Source organism: Plutella xylostella, chromosome 8, assembly GCF_932276165.1.
Source record: "Plutella xylostella chromosome 8, ilPluXylo3.1, whole genome shotgun sequence".
NCBI classification, from domain to species: domain Eukaryota; kingdom Metazoa; phylum Arthropoda; class Insecta; order Lepidoptera; family Plutellidae; genus Plutella; species Plutella xylostella.
In genome coordinates, this window is record NC_063988.1 from 735,024 (window position 1) to 749,085 (window position 14,062).

General features: G+C 35.8%; 1 protein-coding gene across 14 annotated transcripts in view; it reads right to left on the reverse strand.

The window, feature by feature from the left end:
• Positions 1 to 14,062, reverse strand: part of LOC105384337 (broad-complex core protein isoforms 1/2/3/4/5) — an 81,861-nt gene that overhangs the window by 20,705 nt on the left and 47,094 nt on the right. For 8 of the 14 annotated variants that reach the window (XR_007266568.1, XR_007266567.1, XM_048622737.1 and 5 more), the window contains exons 1-2: positions 10,222 to 10,395; positions 1,534 to 1,578 (exon numbers count right to left, since the gene is read on the reverse strand). The gene's annotated coding sequence lies outside the window, so the exon portion shown is untranslated. The other 6 variants (XM_048622731.1, XM_048622734.1, XM_048622733.1 and 3 more) reach the window with 3 other exon arrangements.

The following is a 14,062-nucleotide window of genomic DNA, read 5'->3' on the forward strand; positions in this document are numbered from 1 at the left end:
TTTTTAACAGTAATGATCTTTTCTATTCATGTAGGTATGTACCGACATAGTAAGGTCTTTCACGTTAAATATATTAGCACCTTTTTAATTCCTTTATAAACCATATACAGGCACTTACTGAAATTATTTTAGGTAGGTATAGTTATTTTAAATTACTTACGATTGACGTAAAATCTAACATACACAAGATCGGTGAAAAAGTCTAAATTTTAGACTTTTATCTAGTATTTTAGTGTCACAGCTATCAAAAATTGTGACCTATGTTCCTTATCTCTAGCACCGCTTATGTACCAACGAGGAAAGATTAGAAGGATTTAATTTTGAATGGCTTTTATCTTGTACGCCGTAAGGCTTATTATCCAACTGCTCTTCATGCATTGGACCACACCAGTACACTAATACATAGATACCTAAATACAGTTTTTATCATGTCTTTATAAAATGTTTGATATTTACCTAACTATAAGTCCGTTGCAACTGATAGTTTTTTCAAGCGATTAAGGATATTTATTAAATTATTACTTACTATGATTTTTTGCGTTACTTTGATAAAACGTATATCAACCATACTATGTATGTGTGGTTGTTTTTACTTATATATATGTAGGTAAGCATGTCTTATCAGTTTTTATGTAAGTTAGGTCAGTTTCAGAAACAGTGTTGAGATCGAGAAGACAGATGTGGGTGTATCGTAAATCGTAACATTATCAATGATATCGATTTTGAAGACACAAATTCTAATATTAGAGCTGTCAAAACCTAAATTACCTAATATCAATATCACTACTGAAGTACTGATATAAATATCCTGCAATAATTTGTGGCAACGTGTAGGTAGCTAGGTGGCGACTCTCCCGCGCCATACAAATTCACGTTTTTCACTTCTCCAACGAACGCTGTAAAGACAGTCTTACAGAAAGTATGACGTATTACAGAAAAAGAAAGCCGGAACTTATAAGGGCTCTCTTTACTATGGATATTTTTCCCGCGCTTATCAGCAAGTGCTGGTTCAGCAATGTAGGAAAAAGGAAGCGCTTATAAGTTTCCAGTTGTTTTTTCTGTATACGGCCTGCATGGTGATAAGGGATATGAATCTATGACACCACAGAAAGTGATGTTATATACTTATTATACTTGACTTTATATACTTATAAGTCCGGCGCATACTGCGTAGCTGGGCAGGCCGACTGGCGTATCCTTTTACCACGTTGACAAACCTATTTATTCTCTAGTGTTTGTCACCAACATGATAAGAAGAAGCAGATTTTATTTAAGATGAGCAAACATATTTGACTACTAGCTGTTCCCGCGCGCTTCGCTTCGCCTTAAAAAGATTTCCCGTGGGAATTCCGGGATAAAAAGTAGCCTATGTTCTTTCCCAGGGTCTAGATCGTATGTATACCAAATTTCATTCAAATCCGTTCAGTAGTTTTGGCGTGAAAGAGTAACAGACAGACAGACAGACAGACAGACAGACAGACAGACACAGTTACTTTCGCATTTATAATATTAGTTAGGATTACTTTCACCTACCTTGTTATGTTGAGTTATCCGTAGAGCGATCTTCTTTTATTTGACCTGAAATAGAAACAAAAGTTAGCTTTTATGTTATTTCATAACTGCTGCTATGGTGTGTATTTTTCTAAGAAAAGTTTCAGGAAAGGCATGTTGTAGAAAGATAATGTTTAAAATAATGTGGTTGACTTAGCGCTATTAAAATCAAACTAATTAAAGTCCGGTCCTCAACAAACATCAAATTCACATCCCGCGGAAACCGCCAAAATATACCTGACCCAGTTCTTCAGTTACATGCTGAAAACATAACTAACTTATTTACTACACACGGCAAAACATAAGCCTTTATATGCATCCGTATTTCCGTAAACAAAATTTCGCAGGTAAATGAAAATAGTTTCCGACGAATAGCGTCAAAGGTCAAACGTCACTCGGCCAATAGGAGAGCGTGATTCGGAATTCGAACAATGTAGGCTATAGACGAGAGTGAAAGTTGACCAATCAGAGATGGCCGTTACGTGTGTGGGTGTTACGCATATGTAAGCCCGGGACGACTGCGCGTGTGTGAGTGTGAATGAAGCCTTTGAGATAAGTTTTAGTGATTTCCGTGACACATTTTCGGAGGAAAAGGTCTGTTGAGGGCCTATTCTGGGATATATCGTTACGTTTTAATGTTTTGTGTACCACATATTTCATATTGATCACGCCTTTCCATATAAAGATAAATTAAGTATCCTACTTACAAGTTTCTATGGTTAATAAGAATAATAAATATGAGATATTTAAGTAGATTAATTAACACCATCAGTCAACAGGGTAGTTTTAAAAATCGTCCTCAACCTTCCTCATCCAGCCACCATGATCAAAATAATTTAGAAGAGAGAATTTATAAATCTTCTTATTAAAACAATCTGAGAGTGTATTCGAATACGAAAGTAATCATAGAATCATTTCTATCTTAAGAATATATCGTATAATTCGTATACGACTTTCAAATACAACTCGAACTGAATTGGCCAGAATAGGGACTTTAATCCGGACCCAACCTTTTGGGGCATATAAAGTAAACCCTACGTGTATATTATATACGACCCATTCGTTACATAAAGCCTTTTCATATGTGTTTACTTTAGTTTCCCTCCATGTGTGAACATGCGTAAACTTTGTTAGATAATGTGAATTTGTACGCGGGTTTAGGGTAGTGGGTTCAACTTTCAAGTACCAAAATCTGAACATAGGAAGAATAATGATTATACAGGGTGTAGCAAAAATGGTATAAGTACTAAGCCGAAACCTACCTGTGCAGCATGGTATATCTAAGCCCGAAACTCGAATCAGAATTTAAAATTCGCTATAAAAAAAATGGTTTCGGGTATACCCTTTTTGCAACACTCTGTATACGATTAAATTTTCAATTTTACTTTAGGCTAGTTAATAATTAAACTCTGTTATCTTGTTATAGTTAAGTTAAGACACCTTCAAGGAGCGTTGTCGAGTGACGTATTGGAGATGTAGAATTAATACTCTGAAATAGATATACGTTTAGGCGTGTTTCCTATATTTACCCAGAATCAAAAATTAGACATCCTTCACGATAGGAGAGTAACAGAATGCTATCAGTAAGTGCGTAAAGATGTTCACAGTAATTACAAGGAGATATTTGCGTAGCAAAAGAAATACAAGGTCATTTTTTCTTATCAAGTATAGACAAACCTAGAAACAGTTATCTGAGCCTACAGAGATTAAAAAATACTAGGAGGCTCTGTTGTTGCATGAGAACGTAATTATATTTTGCATCTTACGTATTAAGAGTTTAATTTGAACTGCGTTTTATTTAGTGCGAATTTCTCCATTCTCGGTTAGAGCATAACCAGGGAGTAGTGGTTAACTTTTGACACATCTGTCATGAATTTTATATGGAAATGACGTTTAATTTATAAATAAATTCTTGTCGGTTAGATAACCGAGAATGGAGAAATTGGCACTTAGCTTTATAGACACGGTAAAAGTAGTTCTGAAGATTTTTTTTAACCGACTGAAAAATGAGGTGGTTTTGTGTTCGATTCCATTAAATTATTAGGGGCTAAAAAAACTATACCTACCCAAAGCACCATTAGATTCACAAATGGATTAGCGAATTTTGACCATGATTTATTTAAAAAAATATGTAGGTAAGTATTTAATTTATAATACTACATAGGTTTGATATGAAGCAGGAAACTAGACGAGCATTTCATATTCTTATCAATCTGGCTAATCTATTCGCATATAATTTGGCACACGTTATCTCTTTACCAACGATACCTCATATTTGCAATCTCGCATGCAACGATAAAAAATGTTAGCCTAGTCTAGCCTAGTGCTGGGAAAGAGTTCCTCTATCGATAAATTGTATAATAAATACATTATTAAGTAACTAGGTATTGCAAGTGTAAATATAGGTGATACTAACTTGTCTTAGTAAAAGTTTAAATGAAGCATTTTTTCTATCATCATATCATTAACCATCTATGTTTATCGTTACATGTTTCATAAACAAATACTAAATATTATTTTGCATTCAAGAAATGTTAAGTATATTTGATTGTTTACTCACCTACGACGTTTTACAAGAAACTGCTGTTTTGGTATGCAAATAGGATCGAATACAAAAGTAAACAAACACAAAATTGACACTCATTAATTTTAGTTTTGTTTATTAATAGGAATGACGTAAAACAGGTGTACAGAGGCGGCTTGAGGAAGACCGAGGACAGAAATACCGATAGGTTTTGTTGCTACGCCACGTCACATCACTACTAATGATGCATTTCCTTATCTGAAATTTGGACTTATACGTAGGTACATAAGCTTAGATATAGAACATTTTAGTTGTCTAGATAAATAAAACGATGTTTTAGCGTTTACTCAAAATGTTAGTCCTTGTAAAAAAAAACTTTTATAACTTAGGCTTATTTTTGGTTGCGAATATTTTAAGCCACGTGGCGATAATCTTATCAGTCAATGACCAGAAAAAAGAGTGAGAAAGAAAGTTATGTAATAGTAATCTCAGATTTACCTACGAAGGGTAGAGATATAAAAAAAAACACTTTATAAAAAGATTCTGATTGAATACTGATTGTGCATGATCACATATTGATCACACACATAGTCTAAGAATCTTGATCGATGAAGGATAAAGAATATTACACACTTTCAAAATATCTTTTGAGATAATATTTTTGCTTCTAATAATGTAAAATAGCGAAATATAGCTGCCATTATTATTCATGTTTCGACATTGCTAAATTTAAAATTGGTGTCTTCAGAATAGCTTTAACTTTGTCTATTTTGGATTAAATTAAATTAATTTAATTTAATTGTAAGATGCTTTGCGCACGCGCTACCGTTCTTATAAATAAAATGAACTGAAAAATGGCTGAAATAATCATAGTGTCTATATTTTATGTACAAATGTGTTTGTACGTTTGACCTATTACTGATATTTATGCTTTCTTTTATCACGATTTTTGAGCTCTCGCACCTATCAGACCACAACTGCAATGACACATTGTGATATAACTCATAATATAATACTAGCTATTAAATAATCAAATAGCAATAAATAAGTTACAAGGAAGTTGTGTAAGTTACAAGTAGATAGACACAAAGAAGTGACTGAACGAAGGAGGTCAAAAACCTGAAGAAAGAATGTATGCAACCTTTATCTATGAATTGCCAAGTATTAATAAAAAAAACAACGACGCATGTATTTCTCGATTGTGAGGTAATGAGTAGTATAATAGTAATAACACTAGGTGAAAGAAAAGGAAGGCATTAATAAGTACAGTTCATTAGCAATTAGAATGAACTTAGAATGTACTTGTCAGGTTAATACTTGAGATGTGTTTTTGTATTAATTTTGTCAACTTTCAAGTACTTACCTATATTCTAAATGCTCATGATCTGAACAATAATTTCTTTGCAACCCTGCTTTTTTCTTACGCTTAAGTATGGACTTCTAAGTTAGCTGAATGATATAGCTTTGTCCTCAGCCTGCCCTAGCAGTAAGCTATAAGAGCCAATACCTACGTGTTTATTTGGGGGGCGTCCCACACTACGATTTTCCATACAAGCTAAAATGATACCAAGGTCTCAAAAATTCATAAGTACAAAAAATACGTGACTTGGTGGATCAATTGTCCGATGTAACCTCAATACCAACAAACAATGACAAACTAACATTTCCAGGTATTGTATTAGTAACTTGTATAGACGGCGAGGTTTATGAGAAAGATTTGCCAGCACATTTGTATAATCAATATTATATTTATGTTCAGAATGTTGCAAAAGAGGTGTCCTAAGCCGAAAGAGGGTGACTCAGGGGGCCGTCCTAAACAACTTTTGTTCTACGACTTTTGCAAATTCGCGAAATTCGAACTATTTAGTATACCTCTTATGAAGCATCCTGTATGTGGGACCTTTTTGTATAATACACAGCTTGTCATTAAAGTATTACCAATTTGAGTCTTAAAGCCTAGCGAATAAGATAGTTAGCGTGCGCAGATAATGCACATTAGCGATTACAAATGTTGATTACGACGTCGAAATAAAGTAGTTTTAACAAAACTGCTGCTCTGTAACATATCTCTATCCCTTGTAATTGTATGTATTTATCTCTACATTCACTGTTATTGATAGTGTCTATCTATAAGGTTGAAATCCTAACTAATATTGTAAATGTGAAAGTAACTATGTCTGTCTGTCTGTTAAATGAAATTTGGTATACATATTATGGTCTAGACACTGAGGCTACTTTTTTATCCCGGAATTCCCACGGGAAAACTTTTTAAGGCTAAGCGAAGCTCGCGAGAACAGCTAGTTCTATTATATTTTTTTTCACTCGACAGCAGCATTTATTTATTTATATTTATTTTAGCATGTAGCGAAGAGTATGGTATTTGTCGTGCAATGTATTTTTCGGAAGAAATTCCATTGTAAATGTTTGCAGTGTCAGCTTTTAGTATTTAATTGTTCGGTGGCGTGATGTTGTACTTAGATTCAGGAATTTTGAGAAATTAGTGACATACTAAGAATTTAGGGGAATCCCCGGTAGATTATATTGATATTTAATTATTCGGATTTGTTTGGGACCAATGTGATTATAATTTGATAAATTAGACGGAGTGATAGATTTCTAAGACTTTATGTGTATTTAATTTGCGAGCAACAGAGCTTTCTAAAGTTTAAAATAATATACATATGTGTGTGTGATCATATGTTAGATCGTATGTATATTTATATGTATAGTTCCTAATACATGTAGGTATTAACTATGTCCCTGCCTATATCATTTTATGAATGAAATGCGCGAACTTCACAGGTGGCCAGCGAATTCCTAGTAATTCAGAAATACTAAAAGTTATTCAATTAAAGGAAGTGTCAAGTTAATTTATTATTATGAAGAAATAGATTCCTCCTAGCTTCCGGCTCCTATTACAGATTACTTAGACTTAACTTGTGATAATATATGAGGAATGTTTGCACTTAAACTTTTATTTACTTAACTTCTTAGAAATCATCATAGTCAATTTAGATACCATGTTAGGTGTACATTATGTTTGATTAGATCTTAAGACCATACATACAAACGTATGCTCACGACTGTAATCCCCGAAGGGGTAGGCAGAGGTGACTCGCAAGCGAGTCACCCGCTTTTCGCTGTACATTTGTACTCACGTGATAGGGCGCGAGCCGTATCGCCGTGATAGGTCGCGAGCCGCATCGCCGATTTTAAGACCATACTAGGTGTAAAGGTTTTTTTTTATACCTATATATGTATTTGTTCTGTCTGTCTGTGAAACGGATCCATTTGAGTTAGTTTCTCTCCGTTCTTAACTTGGAAATTGTTTTTATTGTTTTTTTTTATTAAGATAGTCAGTATCTAAAATGGGTATGACAAATTGGTGAATAGCTACTTAATAATATACCTAGTATTCTATATTCATGCTTTAAGGATAATGGACACCGGATTAGAGCTGTGTCTTTCATAGTGCTTAAATTATACTAATTTTTAGGTATGTATTCCTAATATTTTAAGGAAAAGTCTACGAAAATTACACAACAATGTCTGTAATTGTCAAATAAATGATTGCTGTCATTGTCAAATAAAGTTTTATCTATCTATCTAATTAATAATTTTGTGTTCTATTCTATTCTATACTGCTTAATTCTTACACTTATTTTATTAGTCTGGGTCTAATTTACAGTGATCCAACCTATTGATTATAATCATGTGTTTTTTTCCTTTAACGTTGTTAATATTTTTTGTTATTGTCAACTTATTCATGCTATACGGTATTAAAGGCTAGAGGTGAGAAAGTTACCACTTCTTTTGTTTTAACGCCGTCATAGCCTCAAAAAGTTAACGTAAGAATAATTTGGGCAGCTTTCGCCTATCTTGAAGACGTTCCGTATTTGACAGTGGACTTTTTGTGTGTGTGTGTGTGTGTGTGTGTGTGTGTGTGTGTGTGTGTGTGTGTGTGTGTGTGTGTGTGTGTGCCTAGGCATATCATGGCTCATACCCAGAAACTAGTGTCGGTGTTATCAAGGTTCAATGCCTGTCAGGACGATAAAAATGTGTAATATTTTTATGTAACAAACGGGACTATATGTTTTTATTGCTTATAATTAATTATTACCTAGTCATCGGCTGGAACAACAGCGACACTGAAGCTAACTGACTATAACTGAAAGACTAGTTAACTTGAAACGAATGTGAAATAAATGTGGTCTATAATATTCTAAGAGAAGAAGTACAGTCTAGTTCTTGGTATCCTATCCCAGTGGGGGCAGAGTGCAGAAACAACAATGTTACATCCCTGTCTGTAGACAGCAGCCAGCTTTACATCAGACCAAGACATTCCAACTTCACGCATCTCCTTATCAATACAGCGGAACCAGCAGCCGCAACAAGGTATTTTATCGACGTAGATAAACGTCACTATTATATCGCGATTCATCATGAATACGGCGCTGTGAATCGAAAGGTATATCGGCAATATACCATCCGTAGCACTCAACTCGCAATATCTACACTTAAATCGACTGGCAATTAACATGAATATGTTTTTTTCAGGCCAGTAACAAGAAGAATAATAATTGTATTGTTAGTAAAGAGACAGTTTAAAATATCTTTCAGCGGCCGTGTAAACCGAGGCTCGAGTTACTGAAACCACTAACGAGTTAACGTAAATATTATCAAACGGAGAAGTAACATAGATTTCGGAATATTTGAACAGATGTCTTCCTAGACATAGTGTTTACACTCTACATGTAGATAATTCTAGTTGTCTTAGTTCATTTGATATTCTTTCAGGCGTTTTCAGAAAATTTGTAGGTAGATTGATAAGTATTGAATACTATAATAATAATATAGCTTTAATAATACCATTATGAAAGCTAAAAAAGCTCAGAATTTATTTTGTAAATCAGTTTAAATACAACATATTCAATCAGTTTTTTTTTTATTTGATAAGTAGATAGTATTTAGTACATACATAACAGTCGATTAAGAGTAAAAAAAAAAAATCAGCTGTAGGTGCAGAGTTTAGTGTGCTATACCTAAAAATATTAAAATTTTCAATGTTTTAGCTAATGTAATTTACTGTATGTTTTATGTAGAGACGCTATAATTTACTAAGTTTCCCTAAAATAGTTAATGTGGAGCATGTTGATAATACAATTAATAGGAATTTACAGATAATTAACCAGTTGAGCAAGAGCTTCGTTATTTTTGGTAAATTCTAACAAAACATCAAAACTGCAAACTTTAGTTATGATTTTTTATATCTATAATGTTGTTTACAGTAGGTTTCAGGCTACAATTTATTTGATGTGGTCATGTTATATTAGTGTATGTTGTGGTGGGTTTTAATCAAAATAATACAGTGATAGGTACTTACTCTATTTATAAGTTCTTCAGGCGTACTTAGTAATTGTTTTAAGGTATTCCGATTATTTTAAAAGGTTTTTATAGAATAATTTTGAATGGTACTAAGTATATTGTTTGTAATAAGTTGTACTGTATACAAAACCCAACTGTATAATTTGGAAATTTAAACATTTAACATGTTCGTACGTCAATCTAACTTGTCAATCGGAGAATACTTATTCTTACTTATTTGCAAAACTTTCAGTTCATGTAAAAAACATTTAACGCTTCAGTTATTCGTAATTGTACCTACTTAATAAATTTCAGCCAAAAAATACCATTGCTTAAGTTCATATTCTTTTAATTATAATAGTTTATAAAAGATAATCTTGAAAATAACACCAAAAGAAAAGTTCAGGCGATCACAGAAAAATGTAAATAGGAAAAAAACTGCCAGAAAACTTTAATCAGAAGACGGTCTGAGTCGATGCCACTTTAATGGAACTTGGAAAAGATGAGACGAAGGAATAAGTTGAAAACTTTTTAAGTTTCGTCTTAGATAATAATGACATACCGGTTTTTTTGCATCCACATGAAAGGCTGGCGAACAGGCGCGCCTTGTTCTACAATGAGGTTACCCGTTTACAAGTCTAACACATTTTTTGTGCAAATAATTTTATCAAACTCGCGCGACCTTGCTCCCGCCTATCGCCAAATTTTGCTAGCCAAAACGTCACTGCACGATAATAATAATAAAAAAAACTAGAGAAATATGAAATTTAGAACGCACTCACCTAATGAAACAATGCTGGCCGTTCACAAAAAAAAAACACTAGTAATTTTTAAATTCGGAAGTAAAAAAGTTTGTTCGCGCGATAGTTGTTGCGACACATGCGGGTGTGCGGGCGGCGCGGGGTGCAGCCGTGTGTCTGCAGCTCGCGCGGTCGCCGGCGCCGGGCGACTGCCGCGCGGCGCGCACGCACCCCGCCGCCGCCCCGGGCCCCGCGCCCCCCCGCGTCCCGCGAAAAATCTCACCCTCGCGAAAATGGAGCGAAAAAACCCGCGCGCAAAAACTTTAGGGGGTGCGTTGCGTTTCGTTCCTCGCTGTATGCTAATCCATCCCTTCTCCGGGGGTGTAGGGGCGCAATTAAAAAGCCGCGCGTGCGTGGGTGCGCGATTAGAAAGGAGACGCCGGATGGAATGAGTCTGTGCCCGTTTTTTACTTTTTTCTAGTCTGGATGTATCCGCGAATCGATGCCGGCTCCCCACCGTCTGCGAGTTAATTGAAATGAAAAAACCGTTATGACTTATTACCCTTTTTCTCCAGGCAGGTACTCTGGCGGGAGTTTAGGATATTTTCATTCGTTAATGCCAGTGTTTTCCGGTTCAACAGATGATGATTTGATTTCTAGAGCTGTAGACGGCAATGGAAAGTAAAAATGAACTCTGAGTCAATTTAGAATAGCAAATAAGAATTGAGTGAGTATTCTATTTATTTCTGTGGCCGCGTTTGATGAATATTTAGGTAAATTTAGTAAGAAGCTTTTAGATTTAATTATGCGGGAAGGAAACCAATTTAGAGAAGACAGTTTTATTTCGGATAAGATATGCCAGTCATGAAATAAGACTTAAATAGGTAAGTTTACCTGAGACCTGTTTTTTTCTTGCGGCTTGCCAAAACATTACTTTTGATAAGTAATAATTTAATTTTATAAACGTCAAAGAGTGGATGAGAATTATTAAAGAAGGTATGTAATCAAATTAATTTGAAAATACATAGCTTAGATGTAATAATATTGCTGCTACCTGTGTTGGTTCTAAAGTTGGATTTGTCCATACATTTTGTTTAATGTCTAATTAATTAACTCCTACTTTTCTAATAATTATAAATATTTCGCCCCGCCCAAAACGGCTTGTTTTATTGTCAGCCATTAAAACTTTTTAATATCGATTTGCATGTTTAAAATATGCAAATTAAAAATAAAACCGTCAAACAGACTGGCCGGCAAGACGCAGCAAGGAGTATCTACGCTGAACAATGACCTCGCGACAATGAGGCTGGCCCTCAGAATAGTAACAAGTTAAGAAGTGTGTTCTGGGGAGCTGCAGAGCTAGCGGTGCTGCGTCGCGCGAGGTGCATGGGGTGCGCGCCGCCGCGAATGTGAGTGCGGGGATGATACCGCGAATGTGCGGTGTAACGGGATTTTGCTTGACAGATTTTGCACTCAATTTTTTGAGCAGCAATTACACCCGTAAATATTTTTTTAAGATAATCAGTGTAACAACTTACTTCATTGGAAAGTCTTAAACTTAATTATTAAAAATATTCGCACATATCAAAAAATTACAAACACGAATCGTTACCGTTAATTTTTTCCTGTTTATTGAAAAAATAAACATTTAGATGAGAGATCTCCCCTGAACGCAAGTGGGTGCGTAGGCATCGTAGCCGCGTAGGCGGTCGTAGCACCCGCTACGGAAATACATTTGTAGCAAATTCTGCTTCACTCGAACACTGGACTGCACTTACCTTTAATTATTTTATGAATAGTACAACTAAGAAGTGTCAAAAAAGTTTAAAAAAGGAAATTATATTATGTTGTAGATATTTTCGAAAGTTTTGGGGACTTTTGCCGAATTATCACGAGTAAAAAGAGGTAAGTATGGGCAATAAAATTATATGTAAGAATTTATAAGTACGATAATTCATTAATTAATTTTATTTATTGTAGATTTACATGAACCATTTTTTAGTTGCGTCAATTAATTTTAATCAGGTAAATAAATAACTCAGGTTTTGGCACAAACTAGAAAACAATTTCTTAATTTAAAGAAAAAAAAACTTGAAACTCTATGCGCCTATTTTAAATTCGGAATTCCGAAGCGGGCCGTTATTGGAGCCCAACAATAGGGAGGGGCACGTTCTAGAATTTTTAATCTTATTATTTATGCAAAAATATCTAATGTCTGAGGTCCAAGCGCACTTGCAGCACAGCTAGCCCCCTCGCGCGGCCGTGCTCGCCCAAATACTAGTTTACATCTAAATAGAACACTTTTACAGGAGGGGACACCAATTGTATAAGATATGGGAATTAAAAATTAATTTGACTTGCATTCAACGTAACAGAAAGAAAAAAAAAGTTTTTTATTGTTATTATTTATTTATGTTTAGAATTTTTTGACACTTCCAGGTTGAATAAATTGTCTTGGTCGTTAAAAAAATATAAATGCACTTACCTTTCCGGCTGTCAGCTCACCCGTTCAAGAATATAACAATTAAAAAGTAACAAAATATGCAAACAACAAAACTATCAACAAAATCACAGATATCAGTCAATGTCCGGTGAACCAGCGACAAATAAACACGACCCGGCCGTAACGTTGTTTACTAAACAAATTAAAAATAACACGAAAATAGAGCGATTCGAATTTCAAATAACTTGAATGGAGCGGGAACGTCACAAGTTGAAGTGTTGGTCACGCGAGCCACACGCACGTGAGCCGAACTTCAGCAAAACTTTACACGCGTCAAAATAGTTCAACTTTATCGCGCGCCGCTCGACCGAAAATCCAGAGAAAAAAAATCTATTCCAGATTCAAAAGTCCAAATAAAATTTTGAGGACCGTTTAAATTTTAAAGTCTTTTTTATAATTTTTAATTTGAGCCGCGACCCGTCCGGTCCGGTGCGGGCGGCCTGCAGTATTAACACGAGCCGCGTCCACCTTTTGTAATGAAACGTTCACACATGCTTCCGCATTACCGTTCCGATGCCATCAATAATGAAGCGGGCGGGAAAAAACAAAAACGGGCACCTCTTCCGGCGAGGCGCCCACTAGCACTACAGCCTCCTCGTCAAAGATCAGAATTGCATATCTGGGTTGCGTTAATGAGCGGGGGTGGGGGTTGGGGGTCGAAAAAGTGGCACCGCTCGCGCGCGAATATAAATTCATCGCCAAAAAATCATTACGCGGGGGGTGGTATTACGGGCCTCGCTCTGCGCGGTACGTTCGTATAGTTTTTAAATCGGGCGCTCACTCGTCGTCGCGGCGCCGCGCGGGCCGCAGCCTCCGGCCGGGGCTCCCCGACCGCCAACTTACTTTCAGAACGACGCTGCACTTCGCGTCTTCGCGCCACGACGACACACTTCCACGTTTGAATATCGAATGCCCAATGAATCTGTCACATTTTGAATTAGGAATGCTAAATTAAAAATAAATTATGAAATAGGTAAGTATGTACGAAAGAGCCTAGAGATGATTGAACTGAGGGCGCCTGGATTGATTTTTTTTGGAGCGCGGCACGCGTATGCAAATGCGCGTTTTTAGGCGACGATCGTAATCAATTTGTGCGTAGATAGGAGTAGAGAGAGACGCACAGCGGCGCGCACACTGGGAAGTGACGCAAATTAAATCTAATACAAAATTACGTTTTATATTCTCGCTAGCGCGAGTGTGTGGGGCGCACAATGCGAGCGCCAGGTACAGTCCGCCGCGGCTTGTATTAGGGCTGTTTAGGAATTAATATGAAATTCTGAAACTGTTGAACTAATTCCTTGAGAAGGTCACGTCTGTCAGGAAAAGGAGTCTTAGATTAGCTCAACATCTATAAGACGCACGAACTCAACTTGCACATAC